Below are 16,377 nucleotides of genomic sequence, written 5' to 3'. Positions count from 1 at the left end.
GAAGAATCAACAGCAGTCCTCGTAGCGCAGTGGATAGCGCGCTGGACTTCTAATCCAGAGGTCGCGGGTTCGAATCCCGCCGAGGATGCTTTTTGTTATTTGACAGCCTTGAAAATGTTTTCCAATTGAAATTACGATTTTTAAGGAACACAATGAGAACCAAAATGCTAGTTGACAAGAAGTTACCGCATCTGGCCATGCCTAGCGGCCGTGGGCCTTAATATCAATCTACCAAAACGAACACAGTATAATGACTGAACGTGTTACGCTGCATTGAACAATTTTTTCGATCTACTGTCCCAATTGTTGATTTCGATCTGCTGTCTTTTGATCTATTGTCGTAGCACCTCTGATATTAAGGAGCCAGGAAATAGAGCCAAACGGGCGCAGAGCTGAATGAGAAAACAGAATGCTTAAATTTGATTAAAGTACAACAAATGTGAGATCTTTTCTGGGATCTTTTCGGTTTGTGCCCCCCCCCCCAATACGTTGCTCCCCCAGTTACAGAGCACGTGCCATTGCATATGGAAAATCATTATGTAAAAATATGGCACATGCATCTGGGGGGGGGGGGGGAGGTGGAAATAGTATGAACCCACTAAGCTAAAAAGATGTAGTGTAACACACAATTCCAAAAAAATAGTAATTTGAGGTTTCCGGAGCTGAACCTTCGGAAAAACCAAAACGTGCAACTTCTTAGGGTTAAAAAATCACCATTAAATGCTTTGTTTGTAGACAACCTATAGGCAGGTAATATAGCATACCACTCTCGAAGAACTGATTTTGTAACTTCAGGTTTGAGAAATTAAAACTACAAAAACCTAAACTTATCATGTATCATTGAACGTGAAATTATTGCCTTTGAGCTCTACTTCCAAAAATACGCTTTAAAGCTGTACTGTGACCTACATTATCACGAAAAAGTATATCAGTTTTATTTTTCAAAATCTTAATTTACTGGAAAACGAAAACTGAGTTCTTCTGATATTTCACAAAGAAAACTGATATTTCAGTAAGTAGATGAGATTCGATATAACAAAAGGAATGTATTAGATCGGAAATATATATCTCAACTGTATGAATTTCACCTGGGGTAATTAAGATAATTACTCCTGAGGTAATAATGATTATTCGACAGATCTATTGTTCTCTCTCTCTCTTTTTTAGGTACGTCTTGGGAAAATTGATAAAAATAGGCTATTCTTAATCTTAATACGTAATAGGCTAAACGTCCTTTTACCTTCACCCCCACAGGTCTGCTTAACTATTACTACTAACGAAAAGGTAACTATCATCATACCAAAAATAAAACTCAGTGCTAATACTAAACTCAGACTAACTAAGAAAACTGACGAGTTCAATGCTGCTGCTCGAGGATACATCAATTCGGTTCAAAACAAAGAAACAGCAGAGCAGTATACCTCTCACTATTTAAGATCAGGTTCACATATGACTTCCTCAAAAAGATCAAGTCAGCGTCATCGAGACTTAGCAATATCGAAACTTAAAAGGGAGGCACTTGAGAAACAACATGAGGCAAAGCTGTGCATTGCTAGACAGCATCTTGAAATTGAAAAACAAATGAAATTTCGAGAATTGGAAATTAAACAGTTAAGTTTACTTTTCTGGTTCCATCGCCCCATCCAACCAAGCAAATGTCCCACGTCCTTCTTCAACTCAACCTCTAAACTCACACCCTAATCTCAATACACATGGCCAAATTGAGACTAACATCAACCTCCCTGACCATGAGCCCGCGAGAACCTAGTAGTAGAACCAAAATAAGCAATAATGCACATGTTGCAAACAACATCATGGAAGAGCGGCAACAGCCTCAATATACGCCTCCATCACCACCAATAAACTTTGGTGTGCCAACCCAACTAAACGCCCCAAACACAGCCCGACAACTGTCTCAAGCAACAATGCACTCCGATGGTTTAGAGTTAGATCACCAATTCCGTCGCAGGTCGAGCATGCCGGGACATTTGAATTTAGTCAGCCCTCCGCGTAAACCATCTTTAAACGCACTCGTTAATGCTCCGCCAGCACCTAATCCGCCATAAGCACACATAAATGTACCAGCCCTCGCATCACACGTTTCAAACCCCGTACAACCGCATTTCCCGTTAATCCCACCAGCATTCCGTTTTGCTCCTTCGCCGCCACAAGCATTCCCACTATACGCCAATAACTTTGTGGCGAATAATGTCAATCCGTTACCTTTTCCCCGCCTGCACCACTCATTTCCTCCGCAAACAATTTTGTACCAAAATTAATTAATCTACCTCCCCCACAAAAGAGGTACCAGCCCCAAAATTTTGTTTCTATTAACCACGCAGCTCCAGCTCCTCCGGATCCAAACGTCTGGCGTTTTCCCGCAGCAGCCCCATCCTATGCATTACCACTTGTAGGTACATCTGTAAACTTAAACTCCGTACAGCCGGCCCCGATAAGCAACCCTCATGTCCCTAATCACTCCGCTCCTCTTTTCATGTACAAGCAGCAACAAATTCCCAAAATCACGTAACATCAGACTTCATGCAACCGAATCCAGTTAGTTCTTTAACAGGTACCGCCCTCACTTTTGTTACTCCGATCATTCCGCCAACGTATAGAGCTACCGTTCCCAACCCGTTGTGTTGGGGTGGCCCGCCGCATCCCACACCTTCTGCTCTTTTTTTGGACTCCATGGATTTGATAAAGCAGTTGGCGGACGCACTCACTTGTAAGAAGAACAATCCATTGCCTGAGTGGAAATTGTCAGAGTACAATGCTGATCCCCTGCAGTGGCATGAATTGTTCGGACAATTTAAAAGCGCCATAGACTCACAGTCCTTGACTGATGCTGTCAAGTTAACGTACTTATAAACTCTTGTAACTGGAAAAGCAGAAACCGCCATCGCTGAGTTCGCATACTGTGGATTAATGTTTAAGGACGCACTTAAGACACTTGAACGTAAATTGGGCCAACCCCAGGCAGTAGTCAGTGCACACTTAGACAAACGCAGCTCTTTTCCTCCACTAAAGTTGTACAATAGTGATAACATCATAACTATTCTGCAACAATTTCAAGCCTTGTTGGGGTTTTTAAATCACTGACTTTGACTCAGACTTTAAGAGTGCCTGACTCAGACTTTAAGAGCGCCTCATTCTTTACACGGCTGTGCAAAAGCTGCCGCCCAATCTGAAAGAGTCTTGGTTACTCTTCATAGTGAAGAAACGTTGGGTGAAGCCAACACTGCTTGACCTCAACGATTGGTTGAAGGAGAAGGCCGAGGCACATGACTTAATGAAACAGATTTCATCGAAGCCAAGAACTGAGGATAACACCAACTCTGTAGTCAAGACCAAAGTTGCCTCGAGAAATTTTGCTGCTAATACGCAGACTTAGGGCACCCAGAGACCAGCCACAACATCGGCAACGCCTCCAAACCCTCGCTGCATTGTGTGTAAAGGTAACCACCGCATCTGGGGGTATCGGGTTTTTAAAGAAAAGTTTCCCACTCACAGAGCAAAGGCAGTGGCGGAAGCAAAACTGTGTTTCTCATGTTTGAGAGAAAAGTATATGTCCACGCAATGCCCAAATCCTAAGACATGCCGGAAGAACGGTTGCAACAGCTCCCATAAAACACTCCTTCATGGAGCTGAGAGGATTTATCTATCAAAACCTCCTCCAACAAACAACAATAGTAATTCTACAGCTGGCACAAGTCAAAGTAAACTTCTAGTGTCCAATCACCGAGTTAGACCAGTACTTTGTCATCTGTTAGTAATGTGAAAGGCCTCCTTCAGGTGACTGAATTACAGTTGACGAGCTCTCCCGGAAAAGGTACCACGGCTTTAGTTTTGTGCGATACCGCTTGCAGTAACTCGTGGGTGTCCAATGATTCTGCAAATAGACTTCGTTTGCACAGAACAGCATTGAAGCTAACAGCCAAGGGTATAAATACTAAGGAAGTTGTAGACGCTAAACTAGTTGAACTGACTGTAACACACCGCGACAACCAAGCATTTGAACCATTTAAAGTCAGTCCTTACGTGAAGGAACATTTGAACGTTGGCGCCGACGTGATCAACATTAAAGCACTTCAGGAAACGTACCCCCACCTAGCATTTCTAGATCCAGTTACATATTGCTATGGAAACATCGAGATGATACTTGGACAGGATGTGTATCATGCCATCCGCCCGTTAGAGTACTTCGCTGCCGACGAGAAGTGCTCGCCCTTTGTTGTTCGCTTACCATAGATTGGGTTCTAAGCGGCCCTCTAACGTCGTCTTCAGGTTTAGTCTCGACTTGTTTTAAAGCAAATATGGAGCAGGATTTTGAACTCGCTAGGGAAATTACAACAGAGTTGGCGTTTGTCCTGGGCAAGGCCGGTGTTGCACCTATGAAGTAATGACAGTTCCTAAGTTGTAATTACAAGCCGCTCTCCTTGTTGCCCGTTTAAAAAGGGAAATCTGTCGAGCATTAACGGTTACTGTGGATAAAATATTTATGTGGACAGATAGTACCATCGTCTTGTTGCAGATAAACTCAACAAATAAACACACATCTTCATTGCAAATCGGGTTAGTGAAATTCTGGAGAACACCAGCGTTGATCAATGGAACCACGTCGCTACCTATGATAATTCGGCAGATGCTGGCACGTGTGGTATGTCCACTGAAGTTTTGCAAATCAGTAGCTGGTTGAGGGGTCCTGTCTTCTTGCGAACTAAGTAATTCCCTTTCGTACCTTGTACTGAGGTCGTTGATAACATCAAACTCGGCGTTTTAACGAAGGAACAAGATGATGACTCCATCTCATCTTTAGCCGCATCCGTAGCCAAGCCCCTTAAGGAACAAAGCATTTATCTAATCCCGTTTGATAAGTACAAGTCTTACCAAAACTACTGGGTGCCACCACATATATGCTCCGTCTTTTACCATCTCATGAAAATTACCGTACCGTAAACGGCAGCATAGCGGACCCTGTTTAGCTTGACGTCATTTCCAGTACTTGGTTTAAGGAGTGTCCTTCAACATTGAAACAAAGGATCTTCAGGACAACAAATCCTTTAAGAGGAGCAGCCGCATTGCTCAGTTTACTCCGTTTATCGGGACTCATGGCCTCATGTGTTATTCTGGTCAACTCCGACGACTAGTGGAAATTAAATTTGACACTAAGCATCCTATCGCGCTGGATGCGCGTCATGCTTTTGTTAAACTGTTCCTGCGGCATACTCATCTGAAGAACCATCATCAGGGCATCGATTACTTACTTTCGGAGGTTCAGGAACAATATGCCATCCTTAAACTACGATCGACACTGCGTTCCATGAAATAAAACCGCGTCTTGTGTAGAAATTTCCGTGCAGTAACCATTCAACCTGTGATACCCAAGGATATCATCCTTAGTAATTTATTTGGTGCAGTTTATATTTCATAGGATGTCTTAAATTAGTTCTTTTATTTGCCTTTCATAAACTGTTCATTACTTGTTCATTTAGTACCTCGTAATCTGTTTGTCATTTTCTTCTTGGTTTCCCACTTCGTGATGAGACATGTCTGATCACGCCTTCATAATTTGTTGATTAACCTTTTATTCATTCTCTTAAATTCGCAATTCAAATTCAGTTAAACAATTCGCTTTGTAAGTCCCGCTCCACGAGTCAGCGTTGAATACTCAAGTCAGGATCTTGCTCCGCGAATCACAGTCTAAACAAATCTAAGCGTACTCGCATTGCGAATACCTACTCTAAATAAGTAGAGTACGACATGGCGCAGTCAGCAACTAAACGTACACCTCTCGGAATCGAACTGTTCTGGGCTAAACCTACACCCGACTCTCCTCTTCGCTGGGTGAAAAGGAGAGTGCAATATAAATTGGCACTGTTGGCAAAAGAGAATATTATTCTCGATACACTACTTGGACCCGAACCCGAGATGGTGGAACTTCCCCTCGAAACAATATACGAGGAAACTATCGTTGGTGCTTCCGCACAATCGGAGAGAGAGGAACGCCCTTAACGCGCAGCAGAAAATGAACTGGCAGAACAATTGCCAACGGCTAATTGAAGTCGGTATCATGTGTGTTGACAAACCGTGGCCTTTGGCGGATCGCAAAGAAGCCGTATCTCTACTCTACCTAAGCATCAAGCATCGGGGTAGAAGTTCATCGCATCCTTAATTGCAAGAACCCGCATATCATGATCGATACCCTGCTACTGTAGACTTCTGTAAGATCGTGGAAGAGGCATTCATCCGTCCTCGAAACATAACTTTCGATCGTCATGTTTTCTTGATTACGAAACAGCTTCGGGGAGAAATAGTACAACATTTCTATGGAAAGTTAAAGGAATTGGCAGAGAACTGCGACTTTGAGAACAAGGAAGAGACCCTGATACGCGATGTCTTCATCACTAATCTGATGGACCCCAAAATCCAAAAGGAACTCCTTAAACAAACTGTTGAACCGCGTCAAGCATTAGAGCTAGCAATTAACATGGAACTTAGGTTGCGAAACCAACATCAAATCCAACAGCACAACAAAATTGTCATTCCGGGCAATGCCAACGCAGTTCAATTCGCCATTAATTCTCGAACCCCGAATTGGCAAAATATGAATAATGCTCCGAGACAAAACAACCGTTCCACACTCTACTGTTCAAACTGCGGAGGACTTTGGCTACCAAATCATTGCGATAAATGTATCGCAAAAGGTAAAACTTGCAACAATTGTGGTCTTCTCAACCATTTTGCGAAAGTTTGCAGAAAACAAAGGAATGTGAAACCACAGAATTCTAAGAAGAAGATGGTAAGTGTTGTGGAAGAAGAACCGCATCCAGAGGATTACAGTAGCGGAGAAGACAATACGGTTGCGGTGTTCGAGAATGCAGTGGAGAAATTAAAACCCCTCAACATGCCTATCAAGAGCGGCAATATTAACACTACACTACTCGTGGACTCCGGTAGCGAATGCAGTATTCTCAACCGTTCACTCGCATTGCGAGTGGTACAAAGCAGTCCTCGCGCTTTCTGGATCAGCGAAAAGGTGTCTCCACAATTTCGGATCTTCTCGAATGAACCAATCCAGGTCGATGGACAGATACAATCTCCAATAACGAGTGAGGGTTGGACTTGTGATTCACCGACATTCACAGTTGTAGCTGACGGACTAAAGTCCCTAATTGGCCGAGACTTGGTCGACCAACTTGGACTAGCAGTGACTCAATCTACATCTCAAAAATGTAATCGTGTCAACAAAATTTCATCTCCTGAATTTTAAGAACAAATCTTAAAAACTTTTCCGGAATTGATATCGCGTGTCGGAAGATCATAAAATCATGTGGCAAAATCCAAGTTTCACAAAGATTTCCAACCTAGACACCAAAAGGTAGACGTATTCCAATTAATTTGCAAGACTAAGTCAATATCGAACTTAAAAAACTGTTAGACGAAAAACATATCATAAAACTTTCAAGTTGTCCTGATAAATACTTCATTTCACCAATAGTGGTCACCGTAAAAAAAGATCAAACGATAAAGCTTGCACTGGATTCAAAAGTATTAAACAAAGCTATTCACAGGAATAAATATCAGATGCCAAATATTGATACGCTATTCGAATCCATCTCCCAGCAAATTAGAGCTCCCGCGTCGCAAAACACAACGTACTTTTCTACAAATGATTTAAATTACGCATACTGTCAATTAAATTTAGATACTATTACGGCTAATCATTGTAACTTTAACATCATTAGTGGTGATATGACCGGCACTTACAGATTTCAAACAAGATTTTACGGGCTCACAGATATGCCTGCAGAATTTCAAAAAGCAATGGACTACATTCTAATTGGTCCAAAGATTACATATTGTTTTTAGACGACATTTTGATCGTTAGCAAAGGATCTCTGGAAGAACATAAAAGTTATGTAATGAACTGTCTTAAACGTTCGTTTAGACGATGAAAATCTTAAGATAAATCTTCCGAAATGCCATTTTGGAAAGTTAGAAATTGATTGGCTAGGATACCATATCTCACAATCGGGTGTCTCACCCCTTGAAAGTAAAACAGCTGCAATCTTAGCACTTGAAGCTCCGAATTCTCTAAAAAAACTCCGTTCTTTTCTGGGGTCGGTTCATTACATCGGGAAATTTATTCCTAATCTTGCACAATTTAGTCATCCCCTCCGCCCATTGCTGAAAAAGACATCAAAATTTATCTGGACAGAGAAACAAGAGATTTGTTTCAATGAAAAAAGAATCGCATAGCAAAAGCAACCGCAAATAGCCACTATAACCCGCAACTCAAAACTCGCGTAAAATGCGATGCGTCTTGTTCTGGTCTCGGAGCAACACTTGGACAATTGAGAGTTGATGGGTGGAAACCAATCGCATTTACGTCTCGCTTTTTAATTTCTTGCGAAGAACGGTATAGCGTAAACGAACTTGAACTTCTGGTTGTAGTTTGGTCAATTGAATATATTAAAATTTACTTGTATGTAAGAAATTTTACAGAATTTACGGATCATCGTGTCTTTTTATCTATCATGAAAGAAAATAGGTCGAATAAATCATACGACAGCAGATTAACCCGCTGGATCGATCGTTTACTCCCATTTCAATTCGACATTGAACATCTTCCCGGGGCGAAAATGGGTTTAGCTGACTATATTTCTAGACACCCGTCTCAAAAAGCTAAACAAGTCTCCGCTTATGATGAGGAATTCATTGTAGCAAAAATAAAGTTAATTTCTACATCTATTAATTCATTGGAATTAAATAACACAAAATCTGCATCTCATTTACACCAATTATTAATAGCACACAACCCCAAATTACAAATCACACCTAAAATTGAGGCACACAATCCCACAATACAAATCACACCTGAAACTAAGGTACGCGATCCCGCATTACAAATCAAACCTGAGATTGCGGCCAACAATAAGGCGATAAACTTAATTAACACACACGCGGCACGAGTATGCAAACATGTTTATTATAATTCCCCTGCTCCACAAAAGTTAACCTCAAATACTACTTGCAATTTAAACAATTTTATAATATGTAGACCACGCGTCACAAAACACATTTAACACTTCCCTCGCTCAGCGAAATACCAGTAAGCGTAAACAATTATTCCAAATTCGGAATGAATTAGCTCTCGCGCCGCGAGAGCCTCAAATTATTCATCTAAAATCCCGCCAATTAGGAGACATTCCTCGAATATCTTTAAAAGTCACCACTCAAAAATACAAAAATAAAATCAGTGTTTTTTGCCTCTAGTCATCCTACAATACAGTCGTACCATTTCAATTAAAAAAATTCATTATCATCTAAATCATTTTCAGAAATAAACTACATAAACAAAATCAGAAACATAATGCCTTCTAAAAAGCGCATCACTCGCGTTCGTTTTAACGACGCATCTCGCACGGCAAATCAACAGTCATCTAATCAAAATGCAACTCGCCCCGCAAGTCAGCGTTCTATTTTGCCAGGTAATTCCCGCACCGCAAGTCAGCGACAAGAATTTTCAAACAACACCCGCGCACCAAGTTCCCCACCAATAACAACGCCAACATCTCCGAATTACTCATCCAACGCAAGTACGCCTCTCACACCCAGCCCACATGTACCCATATTTAAATACATCGTATCAATGATTTTAAATAAATCTCTAATTGCGTCACTGACTAGCAAGGACGCAGTATTAAAAGAGGTCCGGGACTGCATCCTAAGGAACAATGAAAGTCGCCTCAAAGCCCTGAAACCATACATACACTCATTTTGGAGGGATCTCCATGTACGTTCAGGGTGTGTATGTATCGATGAAAAGGTCGCCATACCGAACGTTCTACGAGAGGCGATGACCGACGACATACACTCCAGCCATCCGGGCACATTGGGTATGATATGCATGGCCACGCACTGCTGGTGGCCATACATGCATCGCGAGCTTATTGTTAAAGCCACATAATGCAAGTCCTGCACGGTGATTGGTAAGAATCTTAAATCTGTTAATCCCGCTAACCAATTTAATCCTCACACACCGTGTGTTGAACCAAATCAAGAAATTCAAAATGATTTTGCAGGTCCAATTTTTGATGAAAAGGGTAATGAAATTTGTTTCTTAGCAGCCATCGACCGTTTTTCTAAAAACACTACTGCATGTATTTATGACAAGGCTAACGGACCAAATGTTCTAAAATTTTTGGACATTTATATTGAAAATCACGGAATTCCACGATCTATTCGACTGGACCAAGCAAAATGATTGGTTGGCAATCAAGTAAAGACCTTTTGTAACAAAAATAATATCGACATAATTGAAGCTCCAGTGAATGGTCATTGTGCTATTGGACTGGTAGAAAGACTTATTCAAACGATTAAAAACAGACTTGTATGTATTAAAGAGGAAAAATCGTCTGCTAACGCTTTTCATGTAAAGCATTCTTTAAAGATAATAATACACCAATTGCGAATATGTAAACATAGAACAACAAGGGCTTGCCTTTCGAAGCACACTTTGGAAAAAAAACCTAATACCCCGCGCTGAGCATGATATCGACAACGCCTAAATTGTCAAATCTCACATATGAAAACATTGTAAATTACACTTTAGATGAAGACACAGTGATGCCGGAAGAAATCCTTCCAGATGACAAGTGGGTGAACGGGTACCGCAGTGACATAGAGGTTGAAGCTGGGATGTAACAAGCGACGCAATAGGCGAAAGCAAGAGAACGGGCCAGCACGGACGGCGAATCACGTTTCCTGCGAACGACGGCCACTCGCCCAATTCCCCTCAAAGAACGAGCGGTGGAACTGAACTTAGCCCGGAAAATTCATGGAAAGTGACGATCGAAGAAAAACTTGGAGGGATTATATGAAGTACTCGCGCCTGTCTCACATATCCTGAAAGTTAGCCCGAAGACTTCCACAATCAAAGAACCCGGAAAACCTGTAGTAACGGTCAGGAACAGCGATATTGCGAAATTCGGGACACAATTGGAGCGGCAAACCCTTTAAAGGCGTACGCGGATCGCAGGGGACCGAGATCGGGAGAAAAACTGGTGGAAGAACTAGTTCAGAGTCACGTCAAAGAATTCACAAGGAAACAAAAGGGGGGATAAGAACATTAAACATCGTAAGCGTGATCCGGGAAGCGGGGTATCCTCCTCAAAATCGAACATCTCACGCGCGATGCGAGGTCGAGTTCCCGAAATTCAGAACTTTCTCGCCATCCAAAATCAGCAGCCAGAAGCCAGCACAGTTTCGCATAGCGAGCAGCCAACAACTTCTTCAGCAAATACGTCTGCCGCAGCGAAACGACCACAAAGATCATCAGACCGCAATCGGCGAAACCCATCTTACTACGGCTTTAATAGCCCATCTCCGGACTCAACAATCGCAGCACCAACCAAATGACCTCGACGAGCGGGTGACGTTGAAAATTACCAGCCTCCACTCGGGTCCATTGTGGAAACGGTTCACATTATTGCGGAACAACAGCCTGCAGAGACCAATATCTCCCCAGTAATTGGAGAGGTTTCCCCACTCGCCACGCGAGACCCTTCTCTTCTCGAAATCTATACCCCAACGCTAGCCCATTCAATGACTGTTTTTGAAACCGAAGGACACACTTTGAACGAATGGGACAATTAGAAACTGAATTTCTCAAAAACTGTGTTAATTAGGACACTTATAATTTAATAGTTTTTATTTTTAGCTATTATAACCAGTACATATATTGTTATTATTTATTTAACCGGGGACCAAGTACTAATTTGTAAATATTGTTATTAATTTTATACATTTGAAAATTGTTATGGTAACAATTTTCTTTGTTGATGTAAGGGGTAGGTGATACCCAAGGATATCATCCTTAGTAATTTATTTGGTGCAGTTTATATTTCATACGATGTCTTAAATTAGTTCTTTTATTTGCCTTTCATAAACTGTTCATTACTTGTTCATTTAGTACCTCGTAATCTGTTTGTCATTTTCTTCTTGGTTTCCCACTTCGTGATGAGACATGTCTGATCACGCCTTCACAATTTGTTGATTAACATTTTATTCAGTCTCTTAACTTCGCAATTCAAATTCAGTTAAACAATTCTCTTTGTAAATCCCGCGCCGCGAGTAAGCGTTGAATACTCAAGTCAGGATCTTGCTCCGCGAATCACAGTCTAAACAAATCTAAGCGTACTCGCATCGCGAATAGCTACCCTAAATAAGTAGAGTACGACACAACCGATCATGGCAGATCGCCAAAGGAAAGACTTGCTTACCAGTCTCTTCCCTTTACTAACACCGGGGTTGATTAATTCGGCCCATTCTACGTCACCGTTCGTCGGATTACCGAGTAGAGATTGGGATTTTTCTTCACTTATCTGAATACTCGTGCTGTCCATGTTGAAGTCGTTCCGTCCATGGATACTAGTTCCCGTGTAATGTGAGTGGAGCGGTTCGTCTCCCGTCCTGGTACGCCCGCTATGATTTGGTCAGATAATGGTATGGACTTTATCGGGCCGGAGAACGAGCTCCGTGAACGTATCGAAAAATGGAATACGATCAACATCACCGCGGAACTTGCACATAAGGGCATTAAGTGGAGGTTCAATCCGCCAAGTGCGCCACACCAAGGCGGCATCTCATGTCACTAAAAGTAAGAGTCAATCGTCGGACGATTGAGAGTATAGATAACAAGGGTAATAAATGTGTACTGCGATTTAAGTAGTATTAATTCACTGCACAGATAAATGATGGAGTGTGATACTGGTACCACATTTCCCCTGTAGAGAGAAAATTTCGAAAGATTAACAGAAAGTTTGTTAGATAACTAGGATACATATGTTAACAATGAGAGTGAATAATGGCAACATAATATATGTGGATCATCAAACTTATACGAAAGTTTTTGTGGTTGCAAAAGTTTTTTAATTTAGTGTTGAGTTTTCTGGGATGTACTTTCTTGGAATGGTTTCATAATGAATCAGAACTCGTGGGGTTGGAGGTGTCGTTCGTTCTCGTCACTACTTTGTTCGGCATCGTTATCGCCGGTGTACACCATGTTTATTTCGTCTTGCGATTGGAGGGCTGGTCAAGTTGCTATGTTGTTGCGGCTGGTTGGGGTTACTGGAATTGTACTATTGGCTGGTGAGGTTGGCGGGTCCCCCATTGTTGTTTTCGGTGGTGAGTATGATGCGACGCTGGCTGCGTGCCTTTTATGCGGTGGCTCATCTTCGTCGGACGAGTCAGGGAAGTCGAGGTTTGTAGTGTCTCCGTAGCGTTTTGTTTCTTTCTTTGGTCTAGTGCTTCTACGGGTTTTGTCCCTGCCTGAGTTAGAGTCGTGTATTTGCTGTTTAGCAACGGTGTTGACGTTGGGGTCCGAGGGTGTTGGAAGTTGACCTATGTTTTTGGCCATGTACATATCTTGGCTGTCGTCCGTTTCTTGGTAATTGTTGTCCTCCTGGTTGGAGTCTTGTGAGGAGGCCGTTGAATCTTTTCGTTTCTTGGGGGAGCTTTTTCGTGGTGAGGGTGCATATGACTTCTTTTTCGGGATCTTGATTCTATTGACTTTTGATAGGTTTGACTTAATATGTCTGTGTGCTTTAGTAGCTTGATTGTCTCTCTTTCTGATGTTACGTTGTCCCAGTATCTTTTGCTTTTGTTCCTTTGCGTGTTGTTCCATGCTGTCGATGAGTTTTTTTGTGGGAGTTGCAGACTGTTTTGCGTGCGGCAAAATTAATGAGGGGTATCTTTCGTTGGTCTGCTGTCCCGAATCTGGCAACGTCCGATTCGTTGAGTATAGTGTCCTGTTGTCCTGTTAATTTTATGGTGGGGGTTGTGTCGGTCTTCTTTACTAGGGCGGCTCCTTCCGGTATGGCTTCATATATGCCTTGCAGTTGTTTTTTGTTTCTCTGGGCAGCTAGTGTTCGACGGGCGAGTTGGAGGCGTGGACTTTGTCGGGCGAGTGGTTGTTGGATGTTAGTGGATGGTAGCTTGATGATTCGCGGTATCTCACTGTTGTCGCTCTTAGCGTCTTCGAGTTTCTGCCTCTTGGCCTCTTGTACTTCTGCCTCGCTGTCTAGATCTTCGTCGTACCATCTTTACTCTGATATCAGCTCCTCGTTGCCTATGATGTTATCGTCTAAATATTTAAATGTGTTTGACCAACTTAGATTATTTTTGTTTGGTTTTGTTGTTATGTTCGTTAAGGTTGTATTTGGTTTTCTACCGTATTAAGCTTCGAAGGGTGATAGTTTAGAATATTTCTTCCTACAAATTCGTAGTTCGAAAGATATGTCTCTTAGTGCGTTTTTAATTTTGAATGGTCGTTGGTTGGGGTCGAGTTTAATACATCCTAGTCGTCGTTTGACGGTTTGTATAAGGTGTTCTACAAGACCGATGGAGCGATGGTCATTGGCCGGTGCGTATAATAGGTTAACATTGTGTTTTAAACACAGGAGTTTCACTTTATTGCCCTTTAGGCAGCGGGCTTGGTCGAGTCTAATGTTCCGTGGTACACCGTGTTGGGCGATGTATTTATTTAAGAACTTTTCTATGTTTGGATCGTTTGCATGTGTTACTAGTCTCAGAGTGGGGAATTTTGAGAAGCGGTCTATGCATGCGAGAAAGTATACTTCTCTCCCCTGTCCGTCAAATATTGGTCCCCCGAAGTCTAATTGAATTTCTTCGTTTGGTTCTGAGCATTGTGGTAAAGGTGCCCAGTGGCTTTTAGGATTTATGCTTTATAAATTCTTACCGAATTCTGTGCAGGGTCGGCATGTTTTGGATTTGTTTATCAAATTGCGGTTGATGAAGGGCCACCATATACGTTGTCCTAATTCGGTCATGCCCCAAGCTCCCGGATGTGTGGAGTGTAAAACATCTATGACCGATTTTTTGAGGCTGTTGGGGATAGCGAGTTTGTTGTCTAATAGTACGCAGCCGTTTTGTACGCTTAGACTCCTCCACTTGGCGTGGATTTGTTTGCTGAGCTTCTTGCATCGTTGTTCATCCCCAGTTAGGATGCAGTCGCATACTTCACGAAGTACGGTATCGCGGTTGGTCATGGCGGCTATAAGTATGGTGTTAAAGATGTCGTCGGGGGGTTTTGGTAGCTGCTCCTCGTTTTCTGATGTTGTGCCTATTGTTGGTTGTTTGGGGCTAGTCATCGAGAAGGCCTTTTTAGGAGAGGGTGATCATGTGGTTGGATTTGTTTGTTCATTGGCTGGGTTGTCCATTTGTTGAACAGAATTTTTGAGAGTAATTAAATGGGGCTGCTGTGTGTTAGGCGAGATAAATGGCAAATGCGCTTGTGGTATTGTGTTGTGAGCGAATTGTTGGTTTGTTCTGACGTCATAATTTGCTGTGTTGAGATCTGTGTTGTTTGCGTTTTGTGCACTGCGTAAGTTGTAATTACTTACCGTATACGGTTTAATTGTCTTTGTGACGTGTTTTTGAGTTGTGTCTTGTGTTTTCTTGTAGCTGTTCTGTAATTCCTTTATGGCTTTTCTCGGCCTGCCCCTTTGTCGTGTGTGTTTATTGTTTATGTTAGTGTGCGTGGAATCTTTGAGTGATTCCGTGTTGTTGTTTTTATTCAATATGGAATCGTTGGACGTTGTCATTCTATTGTTTTTGTATAGTGTGGAATCGTTGGATGTTTTCGTTTGGTTGTTCATTGCTTGTTGAATTTGTTGTTTTCTGGGTCTACCCCTTTTTCTCAATATGTTTAACGTTTCGCGTATGATGTCTATTGTTGCTATTATGAAATTTTGGTCGTATTCGTTCGGTGGTTTTGCAGGCTCTGATGGGTTTCGTGACATGTAATCAGCTAATCCCATTTTTGTGCCCGTTATGTGTTCGATGTTAAAGTTGAATGGGATTAATCTATCATACCATCGTGTTAGGCGGCTCTGATAGATTTTACTAGTTTGTTCTTTGAGTATGGATAAGAGTGCTCGGTGGTCGGTTTGTACTATAAAGTGGTGTCCCATTAAATAGTGTTTGAAGTGTTCTAGTGCCCATACGACACCTAGTATTTCTAGCTCGTTGATACTGTATTTTTCTTCTGCTTTGTTTAGGAATCGTGATGCGTATGATATTGTCTCCCATCCGTTGCATGTTTCTTGCTCTAGTACTGCTCCTAGGCCCGATCGTGAGGCGTCTGTTTTGACTCTTGTATTTCTTTTGATGTCATAGTGGTTGTTTTCTGTTAGGCTCTTGATATTGTTTTTTATTGTTTCGAAATCTGATTGGTGGTTTTCTGTCCATACGTATTTTGTGACTTTCTGTAGTAGATCTCTGTAGCCTCGGCATAGTGTTGCTAGATTGGGTATGAATTTAGTGAGATGGTTTACGCTGCCGAGAAATGAC

The 16,377-nt window shown here is 42.0% G+C and overlaps 2 protein-coding genes and 1 non-coding gene across 3 annotated transcripts in view; 1 reads left to right on the top strand and 2 right to left on the bottom strand.

The window, feature by feature from the left end:
• The window catches only part of LOC142342839 (small nuclear ribonucleoprotein F-like), a 537,554-nt gene that overhangs the window by 271,605 nt on the left and 249,572 nt on the right, over nucleotides 1–16,377 (bottom strand). The window lies entirely within an intron of this gene.
• The window catches only part of LOC142342838 (vesicle transport protein GOT1B-like), a 456,129-nt gene that overhangs the window by 190,180 nt on the left and 249,572 nt on the right, over nucleotides 1–16,377 (bottom strand). The gene's annotated exons all lie outside the window — the stretch shown is intronic.
• Trnar-ucu (transfer RNA arginine (anticodon UCU)) lies at nucleotides 16–88 on the top strand. Its single transcript has one exon. It is a non-coding gene; the product is annotated as a tRNA-Arg (tRNA).

This window comes from Convolutriloba macropyga, chromosome 7, assembly GCF_964194025.1.
Source record: "Convolutriloba macropyga chromosome 7, txConMacr16.3, whole genome shotgun sequence".
Taxonomy (NCBI): Eukaryota; Metazoa; Xenacoelomorpha; order Acoela; family Convolutidae; genus Convolutriloba; species Convolutriloba macropyga.
This window is presented reverse-complemented; position numbering and strand designations above follow the sequence as displayed.